General features: G+C 41.2%; 2 long non-coding RNA genes across 4 annotated transcripts; both read left to right on the top strand.

Moving 5' to 3' along the window:
- Positions 1–921: 921 nt before the first annotated feature.
- LOC129735565 (uncharacterized) lies at positions 922–4,827 on the top strand. 3 transcript variants are annotated; one of them, XR_008731295.1, is made up of 4 exons: positions 922–1,228; positions 1,329–1,433; positions 1,779–1,912; positions 4,068–4,727. It is a non-coding gene; the product is annotated as an uncharacterized LOC129735565 (long non-coding RNA). The 3 variants fall into 3 exon arrangements; XR_008731296.1 differs by lacking the exon at positions 4,068–4,727 and adding an exon at positions 4,740–4,827 and having other exon boundaries at positions 925–1,228; XR_008731297.1 differs by lacking the exons at positions 1,779–1,912; positions 4,068–4,727 and adding an exon at positions 4,740–4,827 and having other exon boundaries at positions 929–1,228.
- An 8-nt stretch (positions 4,828–4,835) lies between these two features.
- LOC129735564 (uncharacterized) lies at positions 4,836–9,177 on the top strand. The gene is made up of 2 exons (XR_008731294.1): positions 4,836–4,906; positions 7,613–9,177. It is a non-coding gene; the product is annotated as an uncharacterized LOC129735564 (long non-coding RNA).
- Positions 9,178–19,535: the final 10,358 nt, after the last annotated feature.

Below are 19,535 nucleotides of genomic sequence, written 5' to 3'. Positions count from 1 at the left end.
TTCCCACCAAAGAAGGAGGCACTGGTTTGTCCTTTGGAAAAACAGCATCTTTCCTATTGATGTTCTGACTGACTCTGCTCTGTCCCCTGTCATCGCAGGGCTCTTCTCCTGGCCTTCAGGTCCCAGACTTCTTCAGTAATATCTCAGCCCTGGCAGCCCTGGCATCATGCCCGGTTTGCAGGAACAGGGCAAGCTGTGGTCCCAGGAGAGGCTGGTAGGAGGGAACAGCAGGAGGAGGTATGTGTTTTGTTTTGGTTTTTTTTTAAATAAGTTGAAAAGAGAAAGAATCAAGGGTCTGCCAGTAACAGGTTTCTCTCTTCTCATTGAACTCGGCTTAGCTTTGACATGAAGGGCATAATTAGGTGTCCCTCTCTGTAGCTTGTGTTCTTCTATTGTATATAATTATAACTGTAACATGTGCAAAAATAAAATGAAGATGTTAGAAGGAGCTTTCAGTTTGTAATATTTTTTTGGGGAGATTAATCCACCCTGAGGTAAACAGAAAGGATTTTTTGAAGGACCCACAGGTTTGCCTAGACTTAAACTAGAGACATGATGGGGAAATTAGGTCAAAAACAAAAAGTGTGTTCTTACATATATATGCAGCAGTCACACAATCAGTCATATGGCAAGAAGGCGTGTACTGCACTGGATCAAAGGGGAAGAGCCTAGCACGAGATTAAAGCTGGGGATAATTTCAAGCAACCAGAAAGTTTTATAATAGAGGTGATAATAATATACAGCAGAGGAAGGAAACTGCAAGGAACAGAAATGAGGATAAAATGCAAATAAAAGAGATCCTTTGATCCTCCTGGCTTTCTCCCTATATAACAGAATTTTTTTATCACCCACTTACTTCATTTCCCTTCCACTTTCATCTTGCTTTCCTCTGATAGCTTTCTAGTTCCCCAGCTCTGACATTGCATCAGGGTCTGCCTCCCTCCACGTGTCTTGTAGCAGCGCAGTGCAGAATCCATCTTTATTGAGTGCCGATCCTAAATATAAAACATCTTCAGTGAGAGGCTGTACTTCTCATTTTGCTGCTGACTTTGGGAAGCAACAGAGCTGGCAGAGGGAGGAGCTCTGAAAATCACCCCACGTAGCAAGCCACATGCTGTAAGTTCAGCCTGAAATGCCAAAACTCCTGACCACCATTCTGGGAGAAAACATAAACATTTAAAGAAAAGAGAACCCAAGAAAGCAGCAGCCTGGGAGTGGGATTTTGCAGGTATTTTTGGAAGTTTCTGATTGCTACCAAATCCGTGGAAGTAAAAAACAATTTCTTTCCTCCTTCCTTCCCTTATTCTGTATCCTGTTTGGTTTCACAGGTCAAGAGGTCCGTCACCAGAAGGAAGGAACCAGTCCTTTCTGAAGAGGACATCATTTGAGTCTCCTAACGGAAAACTCCACTCTACAGCACTTCAGAAAGCCTGGTCAGTCCTAGCTAAGAGCTCAGGCTAAACTTGGTTACGTGAGTCACCACTTTACTCACTTCATACCTCAGGCATGACGGGAAATAACGGTGGTGATACTAACATACACCAGAACAAGGAACCTGCAAGGAACAGAAAAGAGGGGAAAAATAAAGAGGGGCAAAAATAAAGACCCGATTTCTGCTCTAAGACGGCTAGAAGTTGTGTTGATGGCCTAAAAAGGACTAAAAAGCATGTCTGGCAATGATTTCTGGGGGTGGCTTGCGCTCTGCTCACTGTGAGGGGGTGAGACTTTAAAGTACATGAGCTTGAACTAGAAGGGCTCTCATGTTTGCCTTTGAATAGCAGTTCCGGCTGTGTGGGAAGATGAAGGCATCCTCGGTGTGCTCCTGTTTCCAAGGGTGCAGTGGGAAGATGTGCTTTTTCTGACAATGCTAAAAGAGCAAGGCTGCAGGAATGAATTTGCTCCCTCTTCTGACGTAGGACTCGGGGTACCCTTTTTACTGACTGCTTGTACGGGCACTATTAGCGAGAGCCTTGCTGCTTTGAGGGCAGGGGACGCCCTACACAGTTGGAGAGTGGGTGAGGTGTATCCCAGGAAGTGGGAAGCAGGTCTAGTGGGACAGGTATAGGTGTAACAAAATGAAAGGGTGCCCAGTGCAGCTGGACCTCAGAGTGGGATGCAAATGTGATTAATCCTGTCACCCTTGTCGAAGCCCTCGGGCTTTGACATTTGACCTGGCAGAGGTAGTAGTATCTGCTTCCTCTGACCTTAAATGGGCTCACAATTGAGGGACATTATTAAAAATATTTGGGTTTTCACTTGCTGACTAATTTTCTGATCCTCTGGAGCCCAAGTAGAGTAGCTGGTTTGAGTGATATGGGTAAGTGCTTAGAGTAGTGAATAATGGGGACGTAAAGCATATATGCCTCACTGTGACAGTCGTGTTCCATGCTGGTGGGAAATGAGGCCACAAGGAAGATATCAGAAGCAAGGCAGGAGACTTGGACTTCCACAGATTTATCAGTCAAATGCACGCAACCACAGGTAATGAAGAGAGGGATGCGACGTGCCTTGTACACAACAAGGTAATTCAGTATTGGTGATAAAATGATAGAAACACAGCTCTAATCTGCAAGGATCAATGGCGAAATTTCTCTTACTCTAGTGTTTCCCAGCTAAAGCTTTTCCTGAAGCTTTGTGAAGAATTTACATAAATTCTCAAATTTCTGAACTGTTTTTACTCGACAGATTCACCATGTTTCAGTGCTGCGTAAGATGTAGGATTTTGTGTGCTCAGCAGTTAAAAATGAAGATTTTAAGGGAGGGCGGGGGTGTGCGCCCGCCCTCTGGGGTGTGCTCTTTGTGTGGGGATCCCAGCCCGGGTCTGAAGGGCCAACCCAGCGGCAGTTCTCCAACCTCGCCGTGGTGGTGACTCCCGCCACTCTGTTTGGCGACTGCAGATTTATTGCGTACCACTAGAGGGCAGCACTGCATAAGTTTGCACCGCAGGGGCACGGTCCCGACACTTTTCAGCTGTCGGGATTGTGCGGCTCCCACCGGTTTCGATAAAACTGGTGAGCACTGAGTGGCTTTCAGTAACAGTTGTATGTAATACACTGTCAGTTTGCACGCGTTGTTCATCTCATCTCTCCTAAAAAGGGACTGTTTTCTAGTTATTTTTCCCTTTTTCTGCATGTTCTCATTTTGAAACCTAACTTCATGAAAAGGATATCTGAACCATGTATATGCACACACACGCTCTGTATAAATGTACACACACATATATTACTACACATAGATTACCTATATTATATATATATAAAAATGCTGCTTATAGTATTATGCAGGAAAGCTAAAAAGCCTGCAATGCTAACAGTTAAAAAGTCTGGGGAGGAAGGGTAAGTCTGCTTCTAGCCAAAAAGGAATGTTCACTTATTACTGAAAAATAGCGAAGTTAAAGTTTGGTGGCCCAGTGATCTGCAGAGTCATATTGAGACACTTGGAGTTAGGCCATAGAGTTGGTTAAAACCCGAACTTGGTCGTTTAACCCAATTCTTGGTAGTGGTTCCTTCCATTCTCCTCATCCATAAATTTCGTTTTGTTTTTATGACCTTGCAAAAAATCAATGAAGTCTCGTTTCAGAGAAAGACGCTGTACTATAGTGACCAAAAGGCAAAGCTGAGCCAAAGAGTAGTGAGCAATTTGCTTGTCGTTTGCCTTGCATTGAAACAAAAGTGTTTGAAAACTCTTCTCCTTCCCCAAAAACTGTAAAAGAAAAAAACAAAACGACAAACCCAAACTCCTGCATCCGTTCATTGTGGCATCATCTGGGGATAAAGCAGGGAAATATAATTCAGGAAGGTGCATATTCTTTCTCTCTGTTTCTCCTCTCCAAAGCTAACTTCAGAACATAAATCTTAGCATAATGTTTGGGTTTTATTTTGTAGCTAAGAAGAGAAATGTAGCTCAATTTTCAAACCAATATGGCATTTTTATAACCTAAATATTTTTCTTGGCATCATAAAAAAGAGTGGGTGGGAAAGAGAGAAAAAAAGTTGGCAGTTTAAGGAAATAAACTAGAAAATAATACTTTCAATTAAGGGCACTAAAATGATGTTATTGTTCTCTAGGTTGTATTTTCATTGCCAAAAAGTTGGTTTGGTGCAGCAGATTTCCACTAGGACCTCGCAGAAGAAGTAAGATTATAACATAATGATTCTGTAACACCAAATTTGGAGAACAGGTCTCAAAGGTAGTGGCATAAAGCAAGACGATGACAGCATTTGAAGTACAAAATGCACAGGACATCTCAAAAAAATGTTCTTGCAGCTAAGAGTATTTGCAGCCCAAATTTAAATTTAGTGAATTATTTTAGTGAAAAGAAATGAGGTTAGAGGAAGTTATTGATCCAGACAGAGAAGGAATCATTCTGTCTCAAAGTTTTCTAAAGGAGGTACATGAAGGTGTGAAATATTTCTAAAGCAAAAGCACCTAGGGTAGTCACTTCTTAAAACTCTTCAGAACTGGCTCAGATAGAGGCGAAGCCTGTGCAGGCATGGAGAGCAGGGAGTGGAGGTATTGAATTTGGGGCTAAAATGAAATCTCTTTTCTTTAATGTACAAAAGTAGAAAACATGTTGTTTGTGTAAAGAAAATTGTAACGGTCCATCTGCCTGTCTTCAGAAAAATCAATTAAAGCAGAGATTATTATCTCTTTTAATTAGTGGAATTCAATGTGAAATACCACTAAAATGCTCCCCTGCTAATTACATGGCTTCAAATCCCTTTCTTTTTTATATCTAGAGGAATCAGCTGTAGGATTACCTAATCCAGTGATACAAATCAGACAGGTTTGGGTACCTGCCCGGCAGGAGCGGGGCTACGAAGAGAAGCTACAAGGAGCAGCACTCACTGCTCGCTTCAGCAGCACGGGGAACGGACCGTTTGGGCAGGCCAGACTGTCAGTGACGGTGCGTGCTGCTGGGCACCAGGGCAGGGTCTCTTTGTCCGAACTGTTTTGCCTCTGGCTGAGAGAACAGATGAGTTTAGAGATCTTCTTTACTGGAGATGGATGACCAAGTATGCATGTGTGTGGTGAGGAGCTGTTGCTTGAAGGGAGGAAAATGCGAACAGAAGAAAGGTGATTAAACCGCTCATTAAATTTAATAACCTTGCTATTTATATTGGAGTTGGCTTTGCAGCAGTGTGTAGGAATGCATTAGCCAAAGGAAAATCTAAATATGACCTAACAAAGCCAGAAGAGGAGTTGAGAACTTGCACAGAAATGGTATTAATTTATACTTCCCCACCCCCCCCACCCCCCCCAAGAAACTACTCCCTGTGTAGGAATGCCTTCCCAACTCCCAAGTTTAGAGCAGTACTTCATTAACTTTACCATGAGAAAGGCATATCCCATTCAAACGAAGCTTTCCCTATCAGGAGTGAGTGCTCTTTGCTGTGCTGGGGGACGCTGCTCCTCCACTGCCAGGCAAGAGCAGGACAGAAGTGTTGCTAGCTTAATGCATTAAGAAGACCAGGTTTATAGCATGAGCCTCGAACTGGGAAACCATAGTCACTAGCTAAATGCTGCACTTAAAATTCACAGGGCCAAAACTTAAAATCCAAGGGCCACATTCCTGTCACGTGTTTCTTAGCTCATGCTGTGGTGTTTAAATGTCTGCCTACCGACTGAAGGGAAGGAATTCAGTCCTGTTTGTAATGAAGTCAATGCAAAGCCTGTGGCTGACTCGAGCTGGTCCTTGGTTGGTGTGCTGACATTCATGGCTGTAAAAGAACTAAAGTTCCCATAAACAAGTAGCAAAAGTTATACACAAGGGTTTTATTACATTAATAATTTGACATAGTCTGCGGCAGTCAGATACAAGTGCATTTAATTAATGTTTTGTGGACATCATAACAGTCGGAGTATTTCAGCTGAACAGTCAGTATTTGGCTGAATTCAAGCCAGTGCAATTCATGACATAACCATAAACAGGAAGTTACAGGTCTACAATGAGGTTAGACTAGATAGCAACAGCATATTTATTGTCACATCAAAGCATTACAAAGTATGAAAGCCCAATATTTCAACTATCTCTAAAATGGTATTTGTACAAACCTGTCGTAGATACCTAAATGTAAGGATTTGTCGCATCAGTAATGGATCATGATTTTATTTTTGGGAGATATTTCAATATTCAAAACTATTTGGGGCAACAAGAAGAAATGTAAACATCTGATGGTCCTTTGAAAGTCCCTTCTGAGAAAATACATTGTGTGCCACAGGCAAAGTGCATTCTAACTGGTGTGTTTGCTATGGCCAGTTTGACTCAAATTCACATAGCACCAGGTATTTATCCATTTCTGCAGTAAAAAGTTAGAAAATCTTTGTATTAACTCAGAAAAGAGAAAACAAAGTCAAAAGTTTTTTTCTCTTCTTCTTTCTTTAGAGGAACAATAATTAAAAAAAACCCCAAACACAACCCCACCCAACATTTCAACAGTTACCTCTTATGTACAAAGGAACCAGGAGCTAGCAAAGCGCATAGCCAGTGAACAGTCTTTTTTTTTTTTTTTTTTTTTGCTTCAGGTTCATGTACCTGAATATATGAGTTTATTTACAGGTGGACAGGTATCCACAGAAGTAATAATCAGAATACGTCTATTTGGCTAAAAGTTGTATAAAAAAAGACAAAACACTTTTTTCAAATACTTTCCAAATATATATATATATATATATTAAAAGTATTCTGTATTTCCATTAGTGCCAGAGTTGGAAGCTCTTTCTCATTTTAAAAAGTTAACTTTGTGATAGTAAGTGACAGCAAAGGGCTGACAGTTGCAGTCAGAGCTTTGATTTAAAGGACTGCAGATGGATCTGCGCGAAGCCCGTGGACAGTTGCAGATTGCAGAGAAGTGCAATAGTGTCTTTCTGTTGCTGTTGTAGGCCACATCCTGGTAAGGGAGCTCTGCCAGTTCCAGAGAGCCTCCTGTGCCACGCTGAGCATCCCTACAGCCGCCTCTGCGGAACCCTTCTGGGGGCAGGTCTTCCGCTGATGTATATGGTCACAGCTATGGTAGGTATGGCAGCTGATAACCGCTGAAGACCTGCCCTCCAGCGTTTTTTTCAAGTCATTGGGTTCTATGGATCTCACTGTAGGGGCCTGAGTAAGGGCTGTTTTTCTACTGAGAAACACACAAAAAACACTGTGTTTTATTTTTAACAGAACAGTGTTTAAAAAAACCAGCAACCTAAAAACCTCTGAAGTAGCGGATTATTCTTTATGCAGATGAACAACTAGCATGGGCAGGTAGCTTAATAAACAGGAAAACAAAATTTCCACACTAATCCTTGTAAAGAATATCAAATTAAAGGCCATAGCCCATCAAATACAAATACATATTGCAAAAATATTTTTCAATTAAATGTGAACTAGGGGTCCTCAAACTTTTTAACCAGGGGGCCGGCGCGCGGATGCAGTGGCAGGCAGTCATCTGCGGCTGCTTGGTTTCCCCCTCCAACCCCCGGGGGGGGGGGGTGTCTGTAAATACCGGGGGCCGGATTGAGGACCCTGGGGGGCCGTATCTGGCCCGCGGGCCGTAGTTTGAGGACCCCTGCTCTAAAGCAAGGATATTTTCAGTATCTTTTTTTTTTTTCTTTATCTTTCTTCCTGTAGGATGAACTGCAAGAAACACACTTCATTCATTGGCCGGACTGGGCTGATATATGTTACAGCAACAACCCAAAATTTAAGTAATAATGTTCATGCAATACCTTCTTCCTTCATTTAATTACAGCAGCCACAAGAACAAGATACCCATTTTTCACCTTTCCCACTCCCTTCCAATAGATGGTATGCTAAAAAAATAAGGTCTGATCCTTCATTTCTTACACATCCCGGCCCTGAGATCTGGTCTTTGATTAGGACGAAGTATAGAGTGTTTTGAGCAATATATCATCTGAAGCGGCAGGTCTCAGCCGTGAGACCACAGCCCCGAAGGAGCCTTCCATGCCTCCTAAGCGGTGTGCTGCTGGAGAAGTGGTAAGAACGAACCTGGGCAGGTAGGGTGGCTGGAGAGGCTCTCCTGAGGGGGAGGATCGTGGCTGCAAGCCCAATTTGCAGTGGCCTCCTCCTCGGCATAGCTTGTTCTAGTGTTGCTGCAAAGTCCTACTGACCCCGTGAGAGAGCAGCCGCTGGTCCCACTCCGCTGCCTGAGCATGCAAGACACTGGTGAGACGCGCGAGAGGTGCTGGGGCCGGAGCAGCAGCAGCTCCGGCTGAGTGAGCACAGGGACTGCGTCCCTCTGCTTGGCCACGCTGGGCCCGGGAGTCCAAAGTGGTCCCCCAGGGCATGCCGGGTCCCTGCCTCAGCCACAGGCCCCCAGCCACTCTGCCCTGGGGCACTCCTCCATCCTGCGTTCTGGGGTTTTGGAGCGCAGAAACAAGATGGGAGACAACCATATGCTAAAGGAGATGGGAGCACCTTCAGCTCCTGAAGTTTGGGGGTTGCTAACCTAGGGGAAAAGGTTGGAGTTGATTCAAGATACAGTATGCAGCTGTACAAAAATGCATAGTTTGTTTGTATACATTCAATTTCAAAGATCAAAGGAAAGTTTTTTGCTATGTAGTTTAATCACCATCTGCTTTCAACAAAAATGCGACCTGACAAAGCTACGGGAGACCAGCTGAGCATGCAGCTCCGGAGTTAATGGTAGCTGAATGGCATTTCCCAAACAAAGAATTAACTTCTTTTTCTTCTTGCTTTTTGAGATAAAGTAGTTTTTCACTTGAAGATTATCGTTTCTGTAATAATGTTTAATAGAATTTGGGATTTTGGGAGATTCCAATTCAACCATGGTCATCTGAGTATTGGTGTACCCTGATCCGAGGTTTATTAACAAGTATAAGCCCTGTAAGACAAAGAAACAAACCAACAGAAATCTAGTTTTAACTATGGTATGTGAGCTAGATTAAAATGCAATTCTTTTAAAATGCTGAAATCCTAGTTCAGTAGTGAGTAGTGCTTTTTTACTTTTTTGGCAATAGCTGAGCTAGTATTTAGAAAATTCTACAAGTTTGCTCACTTTTGCTTTTATTTCAGTTAACACTTTGGAACTAGCTGCTTCCCATGAGGAATGTCTATTGTCCTGAGCATCCCTGAACGTGCAACAGTAATGTACCAGGCAGGATGGGCCTAAAGACAATTAGAAAACCTTGGTTTAAAAGAACTTTTTAAATCTTGTTTTCCATTTGTGCTTTTCCTGAAGAAAAATTGCTTTTTCACTTGTGGTACTTACTAAAAGATGGTGGTTTTCTACTGAATGTAACTTTAAAAAAGACCACTGCTTTTTACTAATCAAGATGTTCTACCAATATTTATCTCACTAACGGACTGACTTTGTTCATGATAGCTGATGTTTCTTTATGTTCTTAATTTTTACTTAGGAAAAAACCCAGTTAATGTCCTTATTAGATGACTTAGATTCTTCCTTGCAATTTTATTCAACTCTATCTATGAAAATTATACAAAAGCATTTTTGAAGCTAGAAAAAATATAATAATCAGATTATCAGGATTCATATGGAGGAGAGTAAATTTATCAAAGCATACTTTGCAATCTAGTTGAAGAATCGTTGCCGGTAGCTAGTGAACTGATCTTTCACTGGGAAATGAAAAAGCAGAAAAGATTTTTTTCTGTACAAACAATGAACACTAAAGTGCAAGAGGGTGAGATTTGCTCCTTCTAAAACCCAGTGACCAGAAACAAACTACTCATTACCTGAACCACTTGAATAACTTGAGAAAAAAAATACTCCTCCTTGACTCTTAGAAAAAGTTACTCCGTCCAAAGCTGGTTTAGTGCATTAATAAAACTCAGGAGCTAGTACTTAGCAAATTAGTAATTCCGTAGTCTAGTCTTTCTTTAAACTTTCAGGTACAAGCACATACTACTTAGTATTTAAACTCAATCATTTCTATAGACTTTTAGGCATTGATGTACACATTGCTAATTTTGCAGATGTTTGTAATTTAAGAAAAATATTTGAGATGTTTGGAGTGTCATGACTTGTACTGAGAATGACTCCCTACTATCTGAAGTCCACGGGCAGTACTCATGGTTCAGCAGGCAGAGTTTACTCAGACGCAGATACAAAGATTTGAACACTTTTTTTCCCACATAAAGTAACAGTGAATTCTGAAGAGTAATTTTGGAGAACCCAAGTCTGTCTGTTTTTGACCTAGCGCTAAAACATTTTCAGCGGCAATAGATTGCAGAGGCTTTTTGACAAGTTACAGCCAAGGTCCTCCAAATTCTGGAGCTCTCCCAGCTGCCGGTGCTATAGGGAGACAGCGAGAGTTTAACACAGGACTGCACGCTGGCATTTTGTTCTGTGTTTCTTCAGCTGAAGAAAAAGGAAAGAAAACCCACCCACTTCTACTAAGAAACAGTTTTTTGTTGCGGGCAGGTAAGGTACTTCCACTGCCAGAGACTTAAATCTGCTGTGCCGGCTGAGTGCCGGCTGACTGCCCCCAGAGGGCAGAACCGACCCAGACCGCGGAGGAGCCTCACCTACACGCAGAAGTTTTCTCTTTTGAGCTCTCCTCCAAACCATACAAGAAAACACAGAAACTAGTCGGGCAACGGATGTGTTATTTGTGCTCCCGACGGACCGCCGCCTTGTCACTGCTTTCTCCTCAGCCAAACACACACCAACTTTGCAGAGGCACCCTGTGCGTAGTGCAAAGGTTCTGATCTTGCTTTTCCCACAACTGCAAGACCTGAGCAGTGCTGCGCAGCGCTCAGCGGTACGATGTATGGGTAACATGGATCTATGCTTTCTCTTTGGCACAGGTATCATCGTGCTCACCAGTGTTAAGCATGAAGCTTACATGGCGCTGCCGGTGCACTTGCCATGCTCCAGGGACTCCCAGCAGTCCCTGGAAGGACACAACAGATTTACAGCATGCAGAAATACCCAGATCCTGCCCATCTTTTGTAGGCAAAACTGAAGCATGGTTACAAATGTAAAGATCTATTTTCAGCCCAAGGTGAGACTGTACTTATGCTATTGGAGCAGCAGTTAGCTTTTACTTTTACCTATGGATGCTGAAATGAAAAAGCAGAATGTCTGAAAGTCTCTGAAAAGGAACTGGGGATGCCTGGAAGTGGCTGACAAAGCACTTTTGCAGGGATTTCACATCATGGTGTCACGGGCTTCAGAGCTGTGTGTGGTCTGCACGCACACAGGCCCATCAGCCTGGGAGAGGGGCGCCCAGGAAGGACTCACCCTGGGAAGAAAACAAGAGCACCGCTGTCTCTCTCCTGCCTCTTTACCGCCATGCTTTATTTTCCAGTCACTGCAGACTTCCACTTCTCTAGGTGTGAATTGGAATAAAGAGTTTGGACAAAGTAAAAGTAAAAAAGGTCTTTATTTTTCAATATACTCCACAAGATTTGAAGGGATTCTGTGCTGGTGCAGAGTAGCTGTTCTTTGTTTAGTTGAAACTGGCACCTAAAAATTCTCATGCTGAACTACATACAATACTATTAGGGCTGGAAGTTTAACACCACAACCACAGGGAAAATGAGTTCTTCATTAGCTCATTTAGGAAGATTGTCATTAGGACACCAATTCCCAAAATTAGAGGGGATGAAGGTAGGAAAAAACAAATGAAAATACCACTGTCCACCTGGAAGTGGGCCTGTAAGCATAAGAGGCTGGAGTGCTACTGTTGGAAGCAGGGAAGTACATACTCACATACGGCTTCTGGCGGTGTCTTACACTTGAATGCTTTCAGCCCCTCCAGAGGCAAGGGGCTTCTCAGACTGCCCACTGTACAGCACTGCACTAGTGTAGTGAAAAACACATCTCTTTGGTAATTAAGTTAAACTGATCTCAACTTTTCAGTGAGCTCTTCTAATTTTAACCAGGCTTACCAAGTAAGACTTATACTTCTTTAAATTAGATAATTTTTTTAAGACCCATATCAATTAAACTAGTGCAGGTTCTGCATATAAGCAAATCCAGTATCTAGAACTTTGTCTTCTGCTTATTCATATCCCATTTTAAACCATGCTATTCATTAATGTATTGAATTTACCAAATAGTAAATCATTTTAGAAGCTATAATATTTCTCAACGTATCATTAAAAACGCTGTATTTTATGGAACTTGCATTTTTACAAAAACATCTTAGTTTCATAGTTAATTTCTAGTCAAAACTAGATTAACAAAACCTTTATTGTTTTGCATATCAAAAATACATGGCCCAACGAGTGAAAAAATAGATAAAGTGCAATGCAGAGCAAATTAAAGCTCAGTAATTTTACACCAAGGGAAAGAGGAAATGCTCTGGCCCTGAAAATAGTAATTCAGAAAAAATGTTTTTTAAAAAACTTACATTTGCTTTATATTCTACAAAACAGTATTTCATAGAAACAAAGGAAGAACAATACAGATAGTTCCCTTCTGTGACTGAAGCGAGACAAAAATATGCATCAATCTAAATACTGCAGCCCTATGCAAGCCAAGCGTATGAGAAACCCCATATTCATGAAAACTGGGCAACTGGGCTTTTTGTTTTCCTACAGCTGCTTAACTTGTGCTAAAGTCATCACCTTCTATGATGGAAATACTTTCTTACATGAAACAATGTATGAGTACCAGATGACAAGAAAACATAATTGCTTCCTTCACAGAGTTTAAAAAATGTAGTGCAATTGATGCTGACAGTTATCTTCAGTTACCTTAAGAACCTTTTCCTCAGCATTCCCATTGCTATTACACTGGTGCTATAATAAAAAGTGGCTGAAAAACTGCACTAGCAAAGCAGCTGAGGATCCTTCCTATTTGCTACCATGTCTGCATAAGAAGTATACTCTGGTTTTCTGCGGCCCAGAGATCTCATCTCCCAACCCCCCCAATAAACCTTGCCTGGCCCGAGATTACCCTGACAAAGATCAGATTGGCTCCAGGATGCACCTGGGGTCAAGGAGGAGCAAGGTCCAGTAAGGTTGCTTTTCACGTCCCTTAACTTCTCCAATATCTGCTTAACAAAACGATGACACAGTTAAGATGTAGTCTTAACACGTACAATTATTGATCTAACTCCTCTTTTTTTGTCTATATACTCCATTTCACACCAAGATCAACGCTGTTTAATGGTATTCTGGTAGTGCTAAACACCAGCTGTTTGCGGAGCTCTCAGGCCAGCTGCTGTAGGAGTATGCACAAGTCCAGGCCCTTAATGAGACTCCAGCCAGGACAGGGTGGGCTAAAGGCAGTATTGTCACGCCTGCCACATGAGGAGCGGAGGTAAATCCAGCAAGTCATATACTCATCTAGCCTGCAAGCATTTTATACAGACCTGCGCTTCTAGGAGTGGTTCAAGCCAGCATAACCCTGGCTATTTCTCTCTAGAAATGTCTCTGCTGGGGGTAGGGACAGCTCTTTCAACAGTAGCACAAGCTTATGCCAACTTAACCTGCTGTGGAACTACAGCATTAGGTGAAATGTAGAGATACACATGTAAAATAACATTCCCCAAACCCCCTGACTAACAGAGATCATGTCTGGTTCCTTCCAAACACAGGGGTGGCTGGTGCTGTTAGAAATACCACTGGAAAATGATGGAGCAATACCCTCTTTATAAAAGTCTGCTAACAAAACACTTGCTCAGGAAGTGGAAGAGTTGGGAAAGAGTTGGAAAGAGCCTCCTTTATCTGGGGGTCAAACTCACACTGTCCTGGTTTTAGGGCTCTTTGCTGGGTTCCAACAAATCTTGGGGAAGAAGACTTAGTTAAGGTTACAGGACTCCGTGAGAGCCCGGGCGGTGAGCTGCAGCATGGCTCTGCAAGGAAGGAAACCACCACTTCTGATTTCAGCCCTGACAATACCTCAACCTATTCGGTGACTTACTTTAACATGAAAGTTCTCCCAACAATTTTGATCTCTGAATGAAAGAATACTCTTCAAAAGAGCGTTCTGTACTGTGGGTCACAAATTAATGAAGATAACCACCTCCCTCAAGCCGGCCACAAAAACGGGAGCGCTTGCTCCAGCTGACAGCACACAGACTACAGTGGTGACTCCCTTCACACAGGTTGGCCATTCTGGATCCCATTCTGAGAAACCTTCTCCCAGGGCCTGGTATCAGTGGGATGGATTACAGGCTGAATACCATGTGCTTAACAGCTCTTAAACCTGTCATTAAGTGACGCATCCAAAGCACGGCCACTTCGGTATTACTATAAACTGAGCCAACATCTTCCGACAGCCAAACAAATGTGCCTAGGTACACATCCATCCCTCTCACAACGCCTAACTGCAAAATTCTCTCTCAAGCACTCCGGGAGATTCACAATTTCACACTCGCAATTACAGTGGACAGAGTCATACAGAGGAAAACCCAAGTGCCTTCATTCTACAATCTTTACCTGTGTAAGCAGTCCTAGTCAATGCAGTTATGCACAGGAATAACTGCAACTGTGCTGAGAAAATCTGTAATGCTTCCAGGGCTCAGTTGTTACAATGCTCTCTGCTCTTCATTGTGTAACAAGACTTTTTGTCAGGCTTGTCATTTAAAAAAAACCCAAACCCAAAAAACTTCTGTAATTGACTGCTTAAGACTATTCTTAAGGATCCAATTCTGAGCGATTTTGTTTCAGGTCTTACCTGACTGGCTCAAGCCTCTTTCAAGTAATTTCTCTAAATTTTGTACTCTAGCCCTCTGCAAGAAGTCAGTCAAACACGCAACCAACCAACCAGCCTACTGCTCAACAGAGCTGATCACTTCTGTCTTTCAGTTAATTCTGGACTCTCAGCGTAAGACAAAAACTGTTAAGAGATGGGAAAATGATATGTATGTTACAATCTAACAGCAAAACCCAAAAAGTGTAAGATAGCAAGATACATCATACTTGGTAACCTGTACTCTTTTGACCCCACGGGGCAGATGAGAGAAGTATGTGAGTGGAGCTTTTAGTTTGATTGCTCGTAACTGAACAACAAACCCTCAACGTAATCTCCTACATAACCTTCTGTGTGCATGTCCTCTCCATGTAAATTGGAGCAGATTACGTGTACGATCACATTCAGACTGTACAGTATGATGAAGAAACCTCTCCACTTCAAAAGTTATTTTCAAAAGAATACAATTTCAAGCCGAGTACTGGTAATTTATGAACGTCTTCACAATCAGAATACAAACAGACAAACCCCAGTAATAAAATGCAAGAGGTAAAGCAAACACTGAACACTGAAGTAGGCGTTTTCATAACATCATGCAACATTTCAGACTAAACTACCTCTGTAACCAAGAGCAATATATTTTTTTCTTTCAGTAATCCAGAATTTGTATAGCTTTGTAAAGGTGTTTTAGGTTACTTCTGCCGTGTAAAACAACATACCACTACCCTATGTGATTTACAATTCCCCTTCTCTTCCTTATGGTTCTTAGGAAATCCCAAATCCTGTTTCATAATGTATAATAAATGGTGATAAAGTTATACCAACACTATAATTTCGGAGAGGTAATAAGATCCCAGTGCTATAAAAGTCAGTTTTAAAAGAGTGCACATGTCGCAGTGATGTACAAATACACACTTGCTTCCATATTTAGCCCTTCTTAAGTATTGCACCTTGTTATTAAGGCTACTGTCTATTTTCTTTTAACACTAAAAATTACACATAGACAACATCACTTGTGGCTTAAAAGCACAGTATTCCTGAAATTTTTAGGTAAACTTATTTATTTCCCTGCATACTCACAGCTCGCGTGTCTCCAGCTGCCTGGAGGAATCTTGACTATACAGGGAATACAGATGGAACTATACAAATGTATATAATGTGACCTGCTTGTCATGCTTTTTTTTTCTGACGTGCTCAAGTAAGTTCCTTTGAGCTTGATGGCAAATACACACCTTTTACAAACCTAAACAATGCTTTCACATGCTGAACTGTACAGTTAAACGTGTTTTTCTCACTTTCCCTTTGCAATGCAAAAAAATAAAAAGGAGAATTGTCTAAATTCATCTGGTCTTCTAAGTACAAGATAAATTGCATAAACTCAGAGAAAGACAGATTGTCTACAAAGTGCGTATTTCAAAGCTATGAGTATCTGCTCTTGCCAAGGCCCGGTTTCAGAAGAGCATAAAAATGCATGCCTAACTTTAGAAATATGGAGAGTCTCATCAACAAACTCCACAAGTGAAGCCAAACACACACTTGAGTGCTCTGATGAATCCGAGCCTACATTTTATTGTTGGAATACCAGTAGTTCTACCTCTGCACAGCCATACCTGATGATTTATAGGTAACGTGCTCCCCCCTCCCTGAAAGGTTTGTTGGCATCACTGTAGGAATTAATTACTACAGTTAAATACTGATACTGAAAATTCTGACGCCAGGTGTTATTTACGTTTTTAGGCCCTAATACTGAAGATTCTGATTTTTATTCACTTCAGTATTTTCATTCCATTTGCAGAATGGAGTCCCTGGAGCCAGGAAAAAGTTGACAGAAAAAACTACTATGCATCAAAAATATTTTTTTTGCATACAAATACAGAAATTTTTGAGAATCTGCATATATATTGCTTCAAAATACTAGTTAACATGGTTTAATGAAGCCTTGGGTTTACTGAAGCTGATACCTTTGCAGATACGAAAAAAAAAATAAAATGTGTGCTGGCATTTTTTCTTCTAACTTCACACAGAATAAGCACTTTGCAAAAAGTATTCAACATCTCCACGATTTCATGCTAACATAATTTTTTTGCTTGCTGAAGTAATTTGGTAAGAAGTAATACAACTACAGACAAAGTATGCTTTGACCAAGCAACTATGTAAACAAGAAGCCTTTATATTTATAGTGAATCCTTTAAAGATTTACACAAATGTACAGATTTCTCTTATAATTAGGTTATGGTTCGAAGTAATTTTCTGTATTTTTACATGATATAACATATTGGGTTTTTTTCCTATTTGGAACTTCATAAGCTGTAGCATTAAGTAAGACCATGTTCACCAACTGGTGCTTCCCTCATATTTTAGTAATTCAAGTAGTGGCATGTTGCCCTTCAACTTTTGCCTAGAATAGAAAAAAAGTAATCAATTTCTTAACCATCTTTCCTTCAAATAAACCTACATCCTGCCTTTACAGCCCTCTTCTGTTCTCGGAGGAAATTTGTACTATCTTTTTTTTTTTCTATCTTCCCAAGGCAGTTTTTTTACAAACATTTTAGTAACTTTTGTTTATCTGACCATTACACATCATATACTAATTGCTGCAGGGTATAACATACTAAGACAAGGACTCCAAAGTCAAATCTTTATATTTTTAAGACGATTGGCAAATGGTAAACACTAACATTCAAACATTTAAAAATGTCCGAGTCCATCTTTAGCATTGAGTTACATCAAGAATTTGGATTTAATCTTGAAACTCTACCTCATTAGTATAATATTGTGTATATATGCCCAAGTAATAGGAAAGCTGAAACAGCCTTTCTGTTGCTAAATTAATTTCCCTCAAGGGACTATTAGAGATCTCACATTCAGATCCAAGCATGGAAAGAAAAAAAATTCTTGGTGTTGTGTTAAAAAACAGCAGAACACTGGTTTGTTACTAAATTTATCCTTTACATTTCATCAGCTGACTGTCCAAAAGAATTCTTGCTGTGAGTATGAGCAAGCGTAGGAGCAACCCATATTTTATTTCACCTGCTGCCAACAGACTGATTTCTATTTTCAGGGTCTTTCTGGATTGCTATTAGAAATGGTTTGTCTGAAGAATAAAAAACATGATTTGTGTTTTTCATATTGAGGAACAAACTAAAAAAGCTGCAAGTGGAAGATACACATCTTTAATCTTGCATTTGGATACAAGTGAGAGCAAGGTCTATGCAAACGCACTGCAGTCTAAGATGGAAAAAACAGTTCAAGTGGGCACTGCCAACTACAGGTGTACACCATTTTTTTTTCTATCTTGGAGCTTGACAGGCTCCACGGAGATGCAGACAAGGGCTGCTTACGTCTAGCAGATACAGAATGCATTTAAACCCTCAGCCTGGTTTATTTGCTAAAGGTGCCATCAAACTCTCCTGAACGTAACACTAGAACAAAAACGATGCGACGATGCTTTGCAACAGCCCACAGTTACCTACCAGAAAAACCCCTAACAAATGCAGATTAAATCCCATACTCTGTACAGGTCTCAGTTCCAGTGCTACCATCTTACAGGAAGATTGAATAAAGTGTAAATGTAAGACCAAGATGAGACTTTACAAACAGGTCCTCAAAATATTTCTAAGAAAAGGTGCAGCACAATTTTCTCCAACAGATGACTGAAGTTTGAACCAACAGAAACAAGCCTCGCCAGCAGCCTCTTATGCCTGTGCACATGGCCAGCAAGCTTCGCATTTCGTGTCCTGCTTCTGAGGTGCTGTTTCAACAATTACAGGAAGGGGAAGAAAGAAATAGCTCTGTATTGCCACACTTACAGCGAATGTCCCGAATTTTTTGGCAGGGCCACTCTAGCTGGTCCCAGACCACAGCAGAAACAGAAAACCATGAAAAACTAGGGTCAGTGACAAGAACATCTGGGATATTGCATGGAGCTGGAATCTGTTCTCACACACAGGTTCTACAAGAACTTCTGGCTAAAGCTTTGCCTCCTGTTGTGCTGCCGACCTAGTCATCTTCTTAAAAAAATGAAGGGGTGAAAGAATGAAGAAAGGAATCTTCAGGCGCAAGGAATCTTTTGATCATTAGACAGCTGACGTTCATAACACACTAATGATTTGGAAAAAATAATTCAACCGATAGGCATTCTGCTCAGCTTAGTCACACAAGCAGTGCTTACAGGTTTAGCTTATGTGACAAGATACCTGCTAGCTGACAAGTGGTATTTGTTAAAAGTAGGTATAAACCTGCAAATTGGAATGGAAGAGTTTTTGCTCACTCTGCATTTTGCGTACCCTGTTAGATTTGTGCAAGGCACTAGAGAATCAGGCACATTGTTTCAGGTGGAAACCATTTTATGACTAAGATAATCTGAGTTTGTAACATCCAATAGCTTCATATAGGAGCAGCTGGAGCACAGTCACATTTTAAAAACTGCCATAAAATTTCCCACTTCTAAAATTATCTCCTTTTCCAGATCTTTTGGGGGATGGGGTAAATGGGGAAGTGGGAAATAGCTTTGTTATAGCACGAAAACTCCTGAAAAAAATAATTGGGATCTATACAGTTGATCTCCACTCTGATACTGATGCTGGCAATTTCTGTTACCAGCATCAATAATACTAAGTGGTTAAACCCAATAGAATAGATCCTTCCATTTTTATATCTTGGGGGGAAGATCTGGCTTTTGATATAAATGAACCCATGTCCAAATCTCTTTAGCACACAGAGACAGTGTGATGTGTTCAGGCTGCTCTTTCTGACTTCTCCAGGTCAGAGACAATGACCTACCTCCCACAGAGAAACCAAAAATATGGGAAATGACATGTACCAATGACGATAAATGACCACAGCATTCAGGCTAGCTCTTCCTTGGGAAAACAAAGAAATCTGGCTCTTTCAGAGAGGCTGGTGCAG

This window comes from Falco cherrug, chromosome 3 (assembly GCF_023634085.1).
Source record: "Falco cherrug isolate bFalChe1 chromosome 3, bFalChe1.pri, whole genome shotgun sequence".
NCBI lineage: Eukaryota > Metazoa > Chordata > Aves > Falconiformes > Falconidae > Falco > Falco cherrug.
The sequence above is the reverse complement of the archived record's forward strand: the minus strand, read 5'-3'. Positions and strand labels throughout refer to the sequence as shown.